The following is a 13,290-nucleotide window of genomic DNA, read 5'->3' as shown; positions in this document are numbered from 1 at the left end:
GTGTGCAATTGTGGTGGCTGTTGTCATTTCCCGAAGGGGATTTGCAAGGTAATGGCAAGAGCTTTTCCGACACTAAATTGAATGTGCGCAGGGTTCTCGCAAATGGGGTGCACAATGGGGAAATTGGTTTGGAGTCTGCAAAATTACAGCACATACATCCAAGTTATCAACATAAGTTATTTATAAAATATTCACTAAGCAATGTATATTCAAATATTCAAAAACAATTTTTTTTATTGACCAACTTTGTTTTAGTTTTGTAATTCTTAACAATTAATTTGTATATTTAAGAAAACATTATTAAACAAAAATAGCTTAACTGTTGAAACTTTAAAATAAACAAAACGAATTAGTTAATTGTGCTATTCACCAATAAAAAAAAAACCTTCTTTACCAAAACCCCATTCTATTTTGACCATGGCCAGAAGCCAAAACCGTTTTCCTGCAGCTACCAAGTTTTGTTATTGTGTCAGCTCAACGTTCTTTGCTTTCGGGCAATTTCAGAAAACTGGCAAAGTCCTTTGGGCTCAGAATCAATATTGATTTGGTTTTCTTCCCCAAACAGCAGCAGCCAAAAATTGCCAGAATCGAAAGAAAAAGGTTAACACATAGCGTTTATGTGAAGATGTTACTCTTAGTTTCGCAACATTTTCCTCCGCTTTTCTCCTGGGTATTTGTGAGTGTGTGAGTTGGGTGAAATTTTGTGGAGCATCCATTTGGCTTATGGGAAAGTTGCATTTGAATTGGCCAAAAGTGGCCGAGAAGCAGAGAATGTGATCGTAATTGATGAGCAAGAGTGCGGTAGGAAAACAGGTCGTTAAATGGTTTGGAAGGCAGAACAAGGAACACGCAAAGTACGGCATTTTCCCCATCACTACAATTTCCTGTTTGACCATTTTCCCCAAAGTGAACATATTTGGCCAAAATAATTGAGTGAACTAAACCCGATTCGTTAGCTCCAGACTTTTATCAATATCTACTTAAATACTTTCAATTAATCCAACATATTTGCGTAAATATTATGGCAAACGCCCAGTCATTACAATTCAATTATAGATCCTATCCAGACTTTCAAACCCACAAAATCAATCAATCATTTATTAAGCAGCTCAATCAATTTTCCCCAGCCCATCGGCCAAGTCGGTTGAATTAGGTGGCGTATCGCCTTTGGCCAAATTGAATACCTGTCCCTAATCTCTGCTTTAGCTGTACAAAATCGCTTGCAACACTCAACACACATACAGATTAGTTCGGGTTTTTGAGTAGTTTGGGTAGGCAGCTAAAAGCCAAAACTTTCATATCAGTGGGCGGCTGTGGGCGTGGTCAATGGGCTTAGTTCAGCCAGTTGAACTACTGTAAAAACGATGGCGCCAAGTCAAAGTCGTAAACTTGAACATGACTGCTAAAAGGTTTTACTCTTCCTTGTGAAGGTATTTAAACTTTATGGTAAAAGTTTTCCGAATGGCGAAACTCACATTTTATAGGTCTTCTCTTAAAATTTGTATTTGTAAGACATATAATTTCAATCTCTATTGCTGCTGCCTTTATAAATACCTCTATACATAGTATTCATATAATAGAATAAGAGTATCTTTACGTTGACATACACGAGATTATGCAGTGGCACAACCAAGTATTTAGTACCTGCGGCATGTGTTAACATAGGTTTTTCATTTAGCCCTTTTTATTTTCTTGCAGACTTTTTTAAGTAGATTTTTTTTGGGCTTCGGTTGTCTCACGTAGCGCGAAATGTGTGCATTTTAATGATCCAAATTATGGTTACTTTATTGCGTTATTAATAACATTTTGATTGCATCACGTACGCACGCACATTGGAGCTCAGCAGAGTTTACCCTCTAGGTAGACCTTTGCAGAGAAAACCAAATAACAAAAGTACAGAGAGAAAAATGTGGCAAACAACCTTCTATATTCTGTAACAAGAAATCCATGTCAATTGTAAGTGTTTGCAGTATATCATCTGATTTTGAATCTGCAAATTGCATGTACATATTAAACTATTATATAGAACCGCTTCCGATTTCTAAATTTTCTTCTGTGCAGGACAGATCCACCACCACCAAGATCCAGACCAGACCCAATCCGATCCGATCCGATCCCGGTTGCTTGGGCTGTCAACACTCTTTTTGGCGCTCCGCTCACGTTTCGGTTTGCCGGCCACGTAAATGGAAATGGCATGGAAATGGGTGCAAGGTGTGTGTGCTGCAGTGTTCGCCGCGGGGGGAAATGGGGGGAAATCGGGGTACTTGGGGTGTTGTGCTGCCGGAGACTCCTCCTTGGATTTCGGCTGTGTCTTGCTGTCGAAGGGCATCCCAAAGAGAAAAAAAGAAAACCAAACGAGAGCCGCGAAATAAGTTTCGTTTGCAGCTGTAGAAATCGTGTGCCGAGCTGCAGCCTTGGTTTCTCTGCTGCTTCTTTTCCCGGTGTCTTATCAATGTTTCATTTTTAGCTTTCGAGTGCCGTTTTTAGTTAATTTTCCGTTTCTGTTATTGAATTTTTACAACTGCCCCGAAGTGGGTCAAAGATACAGATACAAAACTGAATTGGAATCGGAATCGGAATCGGAGACGGAGACGGAGACGGAATCGCAGACGGAGAGGCCTCACAAAGCCACCATAGTCACATAATAAAGAGAGCGGCGGCGGCAACGGCGGCGGTAATTTAACGTTCATTAATGTCTGGCATAATTTTCGGTACTTCTTCTTTTGCGAGCTGCAAAACCCGGCTGATGAGGAATGTTTAAGCCAAAAAGGTGCCCTCGAGAGCATAAACCATGTCGACGGCAGCTGCCAAAAGTGGATCGAGTATCGGAATGACCGGGGATAGCCATGCGTTCATATATGTATAGGCGAAAGGGTTGAGGGATTTTTAATTATACTTCTTAGCCAGAAATTTGCAAATTTGGGACCTTGCCAAAGGTATTATGATTTTATTGGTTTCGGACAAAGATCCTTGGACGACTCGTCAATAATCATCAGTAATACCCAGATCGAAAATATCACACTTCATTTTGAAATGAGTCAGGTTTAAGCTTATTACTTGCGGTTTCAATTTTGATTAAACAGACGATTAAGTTCCACGAAAACTATGCTTGATATTTTCGATTTATTTTTAAACATTTAAACAATTCAAGTTTTATCAATTGGTCATAAAATACTCCGTATTAAACGTTTTCAATTTAAATATGTAAATGTAAATTAATTAATAGAAACCGATTAAAATTCAACGGAGATTCTGTGCCATGTCTGTGATTATTATTCTAATCTCAGGAAGGGTCTTGTCTTTTTCAATTTGCATTTACATTGGCAAGCAAGAAAAAGCCGGAACCGGCATTTCTGACGTCATTGGCAAACAACCGGCTAAAAACAAAAGAGCACAAAAAGTAACCAGGGAATATCCGACTAGAACTTAACAAACCGATGATGGGAACGGGTTGGGTTGGGTTGGGAGAACAAGTTGGGCAAGACAAGTACGGGATATAACTTTGACTACTACAAGTTGCCCATCTGCGAAGGGAACAGAAGTGGAAAACAGAGGGGAAACACAATATAGGTATAGGTATATAGATGGTTAGTATCCCGGGGTTGAGGAATCCGAGGAAGTCACATTGCTCCGGCACGGGGCACAAAACCCTAACAAAAACGTGCAAAAAGATATGGTCGGCATAAAGAGTGAGTCGCTGGCAACCTTGGAAGTTATTTTCAAGGTGTGCACACGCTTCAAACGGAAGAGGTGGAGGTAACTCGGCGCTGACAACAAAACCAAACTAGAAGTTGTTCAAATACACAGAAATACATATAGATGTACATATATACTCGTATGTATATATAAAATAAAACAACAAGATGGGGCAGATTCAGCCCCTACATCCCATAATTTATGGCCAGACACGAGCTGAATTTTGTGCAGAAATAAGGGAGCTACCTTTTGTAGATGTAGATACCTGCGAAAATTCTGCCGAGATACTAGTATTAGTACTTTTTGCCAGAGCCGATCAACTTTTGCACTACATCACAAAGAGCTGCCAGTCATTCGTGCATTCGATTATTATTTGTTGTTCATAAATACGGGCAGCTATCTCTTGGTTTGCAAGTACTAATATTCATTCACCCTGAACAAAATAGATTTCAGATTTATGACTCGCTTAGCAAAGTCAATTTGTTTGGCCATATAATTCTATACTCTCCTCTTTGTTACTGAGCAAACCGTGATAAAAAGTTATTAGTAAGTGTTATATTTATTCAATAATACTTACATGCTAAAACATACTAATAAATGTCTAAGTTTAAAGTGAGATACACTTATTTAAACCCTATCTCTTGTGAGCTTTCTTGTATTTCTAAAAACATTTAAAATTTGTACACTTTAGTTTCTCCTCTATTTTATTCAAACGCTTTTTTTTTGCGAGTACACAAATGTCTATTTTTCGCGTTCTGCGCCTATACCATATATCGCTGCCCCTTCGGTTATGTGCTTCTTTTCGCAGTTTTTTCCTCCCTTTTTTTTTTTTGATTGTTTTAACGAACTCAGGTTGTTTTGACCATGAACCCATCATAAGTTTCAAATGGCTCACGATTTTATTTCATTTTATTATTTTTTCCTTTTGCGAGTTGGTGGGGCAATGTTTGCGATAGAATGTGTTTCGGGGCTGTGGCTCCTCTTCGTATTACCGAGTTCGTTCCTTCACTTTATTTCGCTTGTTTATTTAAATGGGCGGGCTATTTGAACTTATTTGACTTCGTTTTCACTCCGTCTTCTTTGTCCGATTCCCAGTTACTCCAAAACGTATTCTTAGGCATATAAATTTGTCATAATTTCGTTGGTTAGACGGCATAATTAACAGGCTTTCTGGCTATTGACCGAGCGCCATCGTTTCGTGACTGTATCCGTAGTATTTGTATCTGTATCCGAGTATCTCAGAGTATCTGTATCTGTATCTGCGTTTCTTTGTGTGTCGGCAGTGCGTGTATTTGCTTAGTAATTATAGACGTTAGAAGTCGCATATATAGGTGTCTGACTTGTCCGGGGCATTAAACGTGCCATCGAGTCGGTTTTTTCTCAAGGTTTAGGGCGTTAGTGTTCCAATGGCCCCGAGGCCCAGTAGAGGCGGCTTTTTTCTCTCTTTTTTTGTTTAGCTGCGAGCCAAAGTACAATAAAGAAAAAAGATTGCCTCTGATGGCCATTAAATTTGAATAAGTTCGAAATTGCCGGACGAAAAGAAAGGGACAAGAAATTTGTTTTTGCGGGGGATTTTAACTTGTCGAAATTTGCATAACTGAGCCTAAGTGTTGGTTTAAATTCGCATGAGGGAAAATTAACTTTGAGTTAACCGATTTGTATCTTTCCTTAGCCACACATGAAGGCAAGTAGGTACACACGACTTTCTATCAACGTAGGCATATATCTTATAATCTGTATTTCTTTCCCATGCTTGCCAAACTTTTACCCTTTTTTGTATAAAACAAAAGCCCATCAGCCATAGATCAAATCATCTGCTTAACCCCATTTACTCACACCGACGCGACAAAGTCAATTGTCAACATAAATGTCATCGGATGATAAACATACCTGGAACGACAAGAGTTAAAGGTTTACAACCGATTAATAAAGGTTCATATGCGGAGGGGAAAATCGCGACATGTAAGGGAATATTAAACAACATAAATAACATATTGTACAATGAGAGTCAACAGTTTTGCAGCCTTTGCTTGATAAAGATCGCAGCATTGTGCATTGTATTGTTTTGCTTTTGTTGTTGTAGTCGATTTTGTTTTATTTTTTTTTTCCATTTTGAGTACATAAAAGAGAGAAGATCCCCGGATGACATGCACCACCATAACCACCGTGAAGTCAATTGAAGTTGCTCGCACACAATGGCAACTGCGAAGGAAGCGAAATTAAATAAAAGCGCAGACATCGGCGACGGCTGCAAAAAGCAGATCAACATAAAAAGAAAATAAATCAAAAAGCGCTCAGTTTTTTTCTTTTCTTTTTGCATAAAACCAACGGGAATGGCTGAACAAAAAAAAACACTTACAAGTAGTCAGTTGCTTGCGCTGCTGATGCCGAATGAAACTTTTCACCATTTTGCATAACAATTTGTATCTTTCAGTGGAGCGCATTAAAGTCATACGGCAGAAAAAATAAATACAAAAAAAGAAAAAAAAAAAACACAAAAATGAAAACGGAGTCAAGGGTCCAACTTTTACTCGTTGCTCAACATTAAATTTTTGCGAGAGGACAGACGGAGAAAAACCATGAAAAGGGATTGGGATGGGGCTTCCACTTCGGTGAGGGGGCAACCCTGAGTTTGCAAAAGTCCCCTCTGGAACTCCCTCCTTTTGGAGCCACCAGGCCCTCATTTCCATCGGTTTGGGATGTCTGCCAACAGCGAAGATACTCAGATACAAAGATATGTCCACACAGACGGCACATGTTGTGTAACTTTAGGAAAGTTGAAAGTTCAAATTGAGGCAAAGCGGAACTAGTGATGAGGTTTAACTAATTCAATATGTAACGGAATGTTGTGGATGCATCTTTAAATAATTGATTGTCGCGGAAATGGGCTTGCCGGAATTTACATTTTAAATAGTTTATAGTTTATAGATAGTTTGTGCATTTTAGATGGGGAGTATTCAAAACACCATCGAGTGTAGCAAGAACTTTAAATCGTAAATAATAGTTTAGTAACTGGATCAATTGTCAATCGAAAATTGGAGCATCTCTATGATCCCCACTGTACATGCTAATAAATGTGTGGAAAGGGCGTAACGTTCCGAAATTAACTCAAACTGTCGACAGACCCTGCAAAACGAAGCATTTGGTTGGAAAAGGGGTAAAAGAATGGCGGTCAGAGAGGAGGGGAGAGTAGAGGTGGTTGGATAAAGAGTCAAGCAAATAATGGTTCAAAAGGGGGTCCCCGACAGAAGGAGATTCCCGGTTGCTGGAGCTCGAGTTTCAATTTAAATGCAACTGACATTAAATTTACTACTTTGCCACACTACATGCCACAGAGACTGCAGACTACTGCTGCAAGAGATGTGTCTGCCAGAGGAAAGAGACGGCACAACAGCGGCAGAAAGAGAGGGCAGCACAAATAGAGGGAGCTGGCGAACAGGATTTGTGTTTGGCGGTGGTTCTGCTGGTTCCACTTCCCTTCTCAATCACACCAGTACACAGTAACAAATATGTATGTATCTATATAGGCAAAACATACATTTCAGCAAGTTAAAATATTATATTATGTAAGCCACTCTATGAGCTAACTGCTTTTTGTTTTATATCTATTACTCTAAATGCATGTAAGAGGAGCGAAATTTGAGCAGTGTATTCAGGCATTCGCTCCGCAAGTTTTGCAACTAAAGTTGAGACTTTGGGTGCGGTAAATTGGGCGGGGGGGTGGTTGTGAGGGGGTGTGCCTGCGCAGACATTGTTGCTGTGTGTCTGTTAAATAAATTTAATGAACTAGCGCAACCATAAAGCTTAACTTATCAAGAATGCCAAGCTGCAGGGGAAAGACTCCAACTGGAGTCGAAAACGAAACGAAAATATTGCACAGTGGCAATCACAAATTTATCGATGGGCTTTAATAGGTAAGGTTTGAGCATTTTTGAAAGGCCAGGAAAGATATAGCAGCAATAAAAAGAAAGAGATATGAGTTGTTTGCTAAACACGTGAGGATATTATATTATCTTTACTTGTTTAGATGAAGAAACGAAGCATTCCAATGCCCTAACCATTTAAAGCAACTCCATCTAGACCAAATAATTGAAATATAGCCTTTCTTTTGTGTAAAGCTCTAACATCGGTGAACTTATTTTACGAATTTATAAATTTTTTATAGTTTTGAAGCCACTGTTCGGCTGTCAGTGTTACAAACACACATAGGCCCAAAACAACCAACACTTTATCGTTAAACTCATTCGACTTGTTGTCCAATTGTGCAATAAACTAACAACGACAAATAATTGTAGAAAATGCAAATTTTTTTAGGCAAAAGCGCAGCACAAAAAAATGTTGAATGCAAAGAAGCCTGGAAAAACGAACGCAATATATTGCGTGAGTCAGAATAAGTTCAGTGAACCAAACTTTGGAATGCAGTAGAGGAAATAAATTCTATAACTATTAAGTGATCATAACATAAATATGTATCAATGTGTTTAATATTTCCTTTTTTCTTCATATTGCCCAACCTTTTCCCATTGTGTTGATAAAAGACTGTGTCGGAAAATGTGCCACATCCATTTGTCTGGTCTTTGTCCCTTTGTTTTTTCGACAAGAAAAAGTCTGGCCAGACCAGACGCCTTCAATCGTTAATCCATTCATTGGCGAGTGGGTGTCAGTTTGCTGCAGTCAGTTTGAACTTTTCAAATGGAATTTTAAACAAATGAAATCAGCAGCACACTGCAACAGCCATACAAGATAAAGACAAGACTCCCCCAATCTGAATCCGAGTCTGAGTCTGAGTCTGAGGCAATTGAGATGAGAACTGGTTGACAAGACAGCGGCAACAGCAGAAACAACTGTCATTTGTTATTGTCTTTGTCCGTCACTTTGTTAGTCTACTGCACACTCAACTCCACTCCACTCCAGATTGCAGTTTTTATGGCTGGCAATGTACTGGGAGAAATAAATGCCAAAGACGCCAGCAAAAATTCAGAAACCCAAACCCTAGAGCCCTACATACAAAGGTTAGTAAAATACTTTTAAGTTCTATGATTATTAGTTTATCCCTTTAAGCAGGTTTAATGCATTTATGTGCATATAGTTTCCTTTCAGTTTTCCAATGATATTTCTCCAAGTGCTTCCTAGTAGCACCCACATTAGCGGGCTCAATAGTTTTGAAGCTGATTTCGTTGCCGTCGGACTTTATGATTTCCATTCATTTAGCGGCAAACAGGAAGAGAAAGTAATGCACTGCAGCGGCTTCAACTTCGTTTCAGTCTCTGAATTCGACTGTGACTTGGACTTGGGGACTCTGGGGCGCTCTCACTTCATAAATTTACCCGGCAAGGTGTCAAGTCAATGCCAAAGAGCCCGAGAGCTGAGGACGCAGCTGAATCCGAATCGGAATCGGTATCGGTATCCGAAGCTGAAGCTGAAGCAGAAGTTGGAGTTTCGGCATGGGATTGGGTTTTGGGTTTTCTGTTTTCAGTTTTGAGTTGAGGCTTCGCCAGTTGCTGGCCGCCAAGTGAATGACAGTTGCCACCTTGAAAACGGCTGCCGTTGGTTTTTGTTGTTTTTATAGCTGCTGCTGTTTTCTGCTGCTGCTGTTGCTGTTGCTGTTGCGGCAGCTGTCGTCGCACCAGCGTCAAGCTTTCATTTAACCAAAGTCAGAGGGAGAAAGATTGAGTCGCTACACGGAAAAACACATTCACAACTTACATATGCTTGTCCTATCCAACTAAAATATCTTTATCGATTTATTTAAATAATAATAAAATGCTAAATAGTCAGCAATATCCATAGAATTTTAACTTTATTGGCTCACATGTCGTATGCGCACTTTTAGCACCACTGAAAATGTCGCTTTAACTGCGTGACACGCAGTTAATCCTAAAAAAAAGTGAATCACCCACCAATGGTTTATGTTTTATTTTGTTTTGACTCCGCTATTTTGCCTTTCCCATGTGTGTGGTGTTTGAAAGCAAATTTCATTTCAGTTTATTTCACTACTTCATTTGATTTCATTTCGCCGGCTGCCACACCAGGCCATCAACATCGACTCCCCCCGTCGCAGATACTTTCCTTTACTTTCATTTGAGTGAAAGATACTCGAAGACGCGGCTCCCACTCTTTCTTTTTTAGGCTCTCTGTGAATTGGAAGAGTGCTCTTTGCGCCGCTGGACGTTTTCATTTTTAGTGAAAAGGACCAATTTTAATTTCACATCGGCTTGCTTTCAAACACATATGTATGTATATACGAATGCATACATATGTGTAAATGCACTGTGAAGCTGTGAAGTTAATTATATGTACATGGCTATCTGGCAGCTGCATTTGCTTGCCGCTCATTTGTAAAAGTATCTTATAGATAAACAGGAAGTGAGTTCCATTGGCCGTGGATGCCGCTTTTTGTTGTATTTCATTTCAGTTTGGCTCAGGAAAAGTTCACTTCACTTTTACTTGCAATACGGTTTTATTTTCTCTGTGCAGATTAGTGCTGTTTTTCAAATTGCATTTTCCAATGGGTTTTTTTCTCTGCCTATTCACGGGTGGGCGTTTTGGCCGAAAATCGTTGGGAGAAAGGCTCGATTTAATAGCTTCATTGTAAGCTGAGTGAATGAATGAGGAAAAGTTGGCAAATTAAATGGCACGTTTGTGTACAAAATGTATTGCGATTTCGAATTTAATAAGCAGCCAATTTTAATGTGGCAGCTTATGCTGAATTTAACATCATGGCTTGTAATAAATGGTTTTCGCTTTACGGTTTGATAATGAGGTATGTACTATTTAAAATCGAGGCTTACATGATAAAATACAAGAAGTAAAATTTTTAATTTATCCAAAATATTACAATTTCCCAGCGTTAACTACTTTTTTCCAGTAACTCATTTAGTTTTTCAGATTTTCACCTGAGCTCGCATAATCAGCTTCATCTGCCGCTTACAAGCTAAGTAAATACTTTCTAACAACTATCAAATTTCACAGGCCGGCAAAGTGTTAAATTCTCGACAAGCGATGCAGGTGAAGCGATAGGCGCGGTTAACAAGAACTCTCCATCTCGCTCTACGAGGTGAAAGCGCCAGAGATTAGATGGCATAATTTTCACGCTTTTCCGCTAAAAGACAAGAGCTTCCCTTCAGAACTGCCCAAAGCAGCTCGCAAGTGGAAACTGAAAACTGAAAACTGAGAACTGATTTATTATACAAATTAAAAAAAGCGATCGCAAGGGGGCAGGAAAAACCTTTAGTAATTAGTGAGAACTTTGCGCCGTGTCATGCAAACGAGCGGAGATGGCAGAAGGGACGATAGAAAATTATGAACAACAGATCAAAGTGGATAGATAAATAGTAGCGAAGCGAGCCCAAGATATAATGGAAGCGATTAGCAACAATAAAGAGCAGTTGATGTGCCGGGCCAGGCCCGGGCACAGATTATACATATTCAAAAGCGAGCTGGAGGAGAGCTGGAAGCGGCCATATAAGTTGAGACGACATTAAGTAGCTACAAGATACACACTCTAAACCGCAGCTCTGCTCTTGAGATACTTTTGGACACGAAGCGGAAACACAGACAAGCCAACGCAAAGAATCGAGGGACGATCAACGAAGATCGGGCAGCAAGACAAGCGGACGAACGCCAGTGTTGGCAGCTGGAAAATCGAAAAGGTAGCTGAAGAAATGAAGTAAATAATATAACTATCTTACAGACAAACAAAAAAATACAGCAAAAAATGTTTAAAATAGTTAACTAAATCTAAGTTCTGCAAACCAAGAACTCAGAATCCGTAAGTACTTAGTTAGATGGTACAAGTTTTTCAAGTCTATTAACAGCTAGAAAATGGCCATATCGGCATCTCTGTCATACGGACAAACGGACAGAAACAGAAGGCACGCCTTTTGAGCGACTTAACTCTTTGGCTACATCATAAATTTTTAATGTGAAGATGTGCAGAGAGATGCAACCACAAAAAAGACAGGCGACAGAGCACCAGCAGAAACAACAACAACAACAACAACCAAATGGAGACAAGCAGTCGGGATCGCGTATCTTAAAGATACAAATTACAAGCGGTAGACATTGAGATTGAGGCCCCGGCAACACAACAAGAGCAATAAATAAACAACGCCGATATACGGAGGTAGTAGCATGAAAATGATTAAAAGAGCTAAAGACCATGTCTCCGCGGCGTTTCATTCCGCTTCGTTTCACGGCCACCGGATGAAACGCAGCGGCAACGGAACGAGCAACTTATGCAAATGTCGAGGAAGTTGAAACGTGCGAATGAAAACGGTATGACACTCGCTTAATGCACCCAAAATTGGAAAAAAAAAAAAAACATGGGAAAGAAAGAAGGGGCTCCCGTGTCTGGGGGTCTGTCATCATTTTTGTCACGCACATCGCCGTTTGAAGGCTTTTCTCTGCGCTGTCGGCTCTGCTGTCTGCTATCTTCTGTCGATGAAGACTCCTCTTCTGGCGTTTCTTCAGCTTCTTCATTTTCTACAGCTGGTTTGCTTCTTTGTTTCCCTTTGTTGCTTTGAATGCCGCCTGCTACTCGAATTCAATTTGTTAAGCTTTTAAGCGTGCCGGAACGAAACGAATTGGAATGGAACACTTAAATGGATGCACAGTGGGACCAAACGTTAGCATTTTGGTTATTTATTGCATTTTAATTGAGTATGTTTTGTGATCAAACAAAAATGGCAATGTATTCAACAAAATGCCTTTATATACAGAATTATTATAAAATGTTTTTATTTTCCTTGTTAATATATTCCTTTAATCTCTTGGCAAGTCGTACTCCAATTTTAAAAGCTGTTTTTCTCTGGCACCCACTGTGGACAATTTTTGTTAGCCCCTTAACCACTTTTCCCTCAGACGACGTCAGTTTTCACCAAGGCACTCATAAATCGCTTGTACCGTGCTCGGGCTGCTTATGTTGTTACCGCTGACTCTTGTAGGGCTCTCGTGGGTCGACTGTTCGTAAGTATCTTTCGGATTTATGCATTGTTTATGTTGAAATCCACAGCGTGGCTATGTCTGGTGAGCTCTGTGCGTTGTCCATTGATTTCAATTATAACCCAGATTCATTAATGCAGTTTACCTAAACCCCTCCACCCTCCGCCGCCAGCACATATGTATACTTAGGTAAATATGTACGGTGCTCTCTTTTTTCGGCCTTTTAGCTCACATTTTGAGGTTGGCTTGGCTTGGCTCGACGGTCCGCAATCTCATTGTCAGATAATTATCACTGGGGCGGGTGTGCGTGTGTGTACTTTTGAAAACCCTGACCTGAAACGCTATTTTTTTTGTTTACTTTAGCTTAGTCCACTGTGTGGACTCTAATGTGCGTGTGTCTGCGGTCTATTTGCAGTCCAACTTCCCTAATTCGAAACTCTTAAGTAATATTCACAAAACTTTATGCCATATTGAACAAAATATACTAGTTGTGCTGTGTTTTTATTTAATAGGGCCTCTCCTCCGTTTTTGTGATCTACATATTGCCTACTCCCCCCTCATTTTTGGATTTACTAAGCCACATCGATTATGGAACACAGGAAATCCACCAACAATGTACAGGGAAAAACGCTTTGCTATCAAAATCGATAT

At 39.8% G+C, this 13,290-nt stretch overlaps 1 protein-coding gene and 1 long non-coding RNA gene across 3 annotated transcripts in view; one reads left to right on the top strand and one right to left on the bottom strand.

Moving 5' to 3' along the window:
- The window catches only part of LOC6537370 (protein roadkill), a 60,279-nt gene that overhangs the window by 30,654 nt on the left and 16,335 nt on the right, over positions 1–13,290 (bottom strand). The gene's annotated exons all lie outside the window — the stretch shown is intronic.
- Positions 326–12,486, top strand: LOC120321961. The gene is made up of 2 exons (XR_005561693.2): positions 326–5,658; positions 5,814–12,486. It is a non-coding gene; the product is annotated as an uncharacterized LOC120321961 (long non-coding RNA).

The sequence above is a fragment of the Drosophila yakuba genome, chromosome 3R (genome assembly GCF_016746365.2).
Source record: "Drosophila yakuba strain Tai18E2 chromosome 3R, Prin_Dyak_Tai18E2_2.1, whole genome shotgun sequence".
In the NCBI taxonomy this organism is placed as follows: domain Eukaryota; kingdom Metazoa; phylum Arthropoda; class Insecta; order Diptera; family Drosophilidae; genus Drosophila; species Drosophila yakuba.
Note: the sequence above shows the minus strand (reverse complement) of the source record. Positions and strands in the feature narration are given on the sequence as shown.